This window comes from Poromitra crassiceps (assembly GCF_964638095.1).
Source record: "Poromitra crassiceps genome assembly, chromosome: 21".
NCBI classification, from domain to species: domain Eukaryota; kingdom Metazoa; phylum Chordata; class Actinopteri; order Beryciformes; family Melamphaidae; genus Poromitra; species Poromitra crassiceps.
The window spans coordinates 13985469-13988673 of NC_139638.1; the positions used below are offsets into that span (position 1 = coordinate 13985469).

A 3205-nucleotide genomic window follows, 5' to 3' on the forward strand; every position below is an offset into this window, starting at 1 on the left:
GTCGCTGAGCACGATGGTGCTGTTGGTTTTTGGATACGCCCCCCAGGAGGCCCAACCCTAACCCTAGCCCTAGCATCCCGGAGATATCGCCATTCTGAATCCCCATTGTGAGCGAAAATTTACTAAGGTGTTTTCGTCACCAAACACATCCTACTAGACCTATTTCTGGTCGCTGAGCACGATGGTGATGTTGGTTTTTGGATACGCCCCCCAGGAGGCCCAACCCTAACCCTAGCCCTAGCCCTCCGGAGATATCGCCATTCTGAATCCCCATTGTGAGTGAAAATTTACTACGGTGTTTTCGTCACCAAACACATCCTACTAGACCTATTTCTGGTCGCTGAGCACGATGGTGCTGTTGGTTTTTGGATACGCCCCCCAGGAGGCCAACCCTAAACCCTAGTCCTAGCGTTCCGGAGATATCGCCATTCCTGAATCCCCATTGTGAGCGAAAATTTACTAAGGTGTTTTCGTCACCAAACACATCCTACTAGACCTATTTCTGGTCGCTGAGCACGATGGTGCTGTTGGTTTTTTGGATACGCCCCCCAGGAGGCCCCAACCCTAACCCTAGCCCTAGCATCCCGGAGATATCGCCATTCTGAATCCCCATTGTGAGCGAAAATTTACTAAGGTGTTTTTCGTCACCAAACACATCCTACTAGACCTATTTCTGGTCGCTGAGCACGATGGTGATGTTGGTTTTTGGATACGCCCCCCCAGGAGGCCCAACCCTAACCCTAGCCCTAGCCCTCCGGAGATATCGCCATTCTGAACTCCCCCATTGTGAGTGAAAATTTACTACGGTGTTTTCGTCACCAAACACGATCCTACTAGACCTATTTCTGGTCGCTGAGCACGATGGTGCTGTTGGTTTTTTGGATACGCCCCCCAGGAGGCCCAACCCTAACCCTAGCCCTAGCCGTTCCCGGAGATATCGCCATTCTGAATCCCCATTGTGAGCGAAAAATTTACTAAGGTGTTTTCGTCACCAAACACATCCTACTAGACCTATTTCTGGTCGCTGAGCAAGATGGTGCTGTTTGTTTTTGGATACGACCCCCAGGAGGCCCAACCCTAACCCTAGCCCTAGCGTTCCGGAGATATCGCCATTCTGAATCCCCATTGTGAGCGAAAATTTACTAAGGTGTTTTCGTCACCAAACACATCCTACTAAACCTATTTCTGGTCGCTCGAGCACGATGGTCGCTGTGGTTTTTGGATACGCCCGCCCAGGAGGCCCTAACCCTAACCCTAGCCCTAGCGTTCCGGAGATATCGCCATTCTGAATCCCCATTGTGAGCGAAAATTTACTAAGGTGTTTTCGTCACCCAAACACATCCTACTAGACCTATTTCTGGTCGCTGAGCACGATGGTGCTGTTGGTTTTTGGATATGCCGCCCCAGGAGGCCCAACCCTAACCCTAGCCCTAGCGTTCCGGAGATATCGCCATTCTGAATCCCCATTGTGAGCGAAAATTTACTAAGGTGTTTTCGTCACCAAACACATCCTACTAGACCCATTTCTGGTCGCTGAGCACGATGGTGCTGTTGGTTTTTGGATACGCCCCCCAGGAGGCCCAACCCTAACCCTAGCCCTAGCGTCCCGGAGATATCGCCATTCTGAATCCCCATTGTGAGCGAAAATTTACTACGGTGTTTTCGTCACCAAACACATCCTACTAGACCTATTTCTGGTCGCTGAGCACGATGGTGCTGTTGGTTTTTTGGATACGCCCCCCAGGAGGCCCAACCCCTAACCCTAGCCCTAGCGTTCCGGAGATATCGCCATTCTGAATCCCCATTGTGAGCGAAAATTTACTAAGGTGTTTTCGTCACCAAACACATCCTACTAGACCCATTTCTGGTCGCTGAGCACGATGGTGCTGTTGGTTTTTGGATACGCCCCCCAGGAGGCCCAACCCTAACCCTAGCATTCTGAATCCCCATTGTGAGCGAAAATTTACTAAGGTGTTTTCGTCACCAAACACATCCTACTAGACCTATTTCTGGTCGCTGAGCACGATGGTGCTGTTGGTTTTTGGCTACGCCCCGCAGGAGGCCCAACCCTAACCCTAGCCCTAGCGTCCCGGAGATATCGCCATTCTGAATCCCATTGTGAGCGAAAATTTACTAAGGTGTTTTCATCACCAAACACATCCTACTAGACCTATTTCTGGTCGCTGAGCACGATGGTGCTGTTGGTTTTTGGATACGCCCCCAGGAGGCCCAACCCTAACCCTAGCCCTAGCGTTCCGGAGATATCGCCATTCTGAATCCCCATTGTGAGGGAAAATTTACTAAGGTGTTTTCGTCACCAAACTCATCCTACTAGACCTACTGTATTTACTGAATCATGAATCACTCTAGTTGAGTCTTTGTAAGACACCAGTAACTCTACAGTAAGACACCAGTAACTCTACAGTATGTAAGACACCAGTAACTCTACAGTATGTAAGACACCAGTAACTCTACAGTATGTAAGACACCAGTAACTCTACAGTATGTAAGACACCAGTAACTCTACAGTAAGACACCAGTAACTCTACAGTAAGACACCAGTAACTCTACAGTAAAGGCTGGCTCACACTACAGGATTTTCGGGCCGATTTATGCCCGATTCACCCCTCCCGAGAATCGGAGGAGAAATCTGGCCTGGCAGCTTGCCAAGCTTGGTCGGGCCCGACTTTCGGCACCGATTATCTTGTAGTGTGAGCTGTTTGCAGATCCAATCTTAACCCTCCCGATCTGCTCAAAGCCTCATCGGGGCCGTCCCGATCATATCAAACATGTTTGATATTTAGGACTGAAAATCTGCGCGAATACATCATTCTGCTGCTGCGCGAGACTCCCGTCATTAATTGACGCGGCTCATTTGATGCGCTGCACTGCAGGTATCAGATAGGCTACCAAATACCAACAGCACAGAACCATGAGTATTTGGGGGAAAATGTCACTAATTTATATCACAATGAATGACCAATGAATAAAAAGTTGTTATATCGTAGTTTTGAGCCCCTGCCAGTCAGAGGCTGTAATCTCCTACCTGTCTTATCAGGCAGTGTGGGGAAAAAAGGCTTTGCTGCTGCGGGAAGCAATCCAGTCAATCCAAACTTTTGCCGATCTCATGACATGCAGCAGGGAAATATATTTTGGTAGCGCATGTGTTTGTGTTCTCCCTTGTACAGACAATAGACTCGCGTTG

At 49.1% G+C, this 3205-nt stretch overlaps 1 protein-coding gene across 1 annotated transcript in view; it reads right to left on the reverse strand.

Moving 5' to 3' along the window:
- col27a1a (collagen, type XXVII, alpha 1a) overlaps positions 1-3205 on the reverse strand; it is a gene marked incomplete at its 5' end in the record, with an annotated part of 167936 nt that overhangs the window by 106460 nt on the left and 58271 nt on the right. The gene's annotated exons all lie outside the window — the stretch shown is intronic.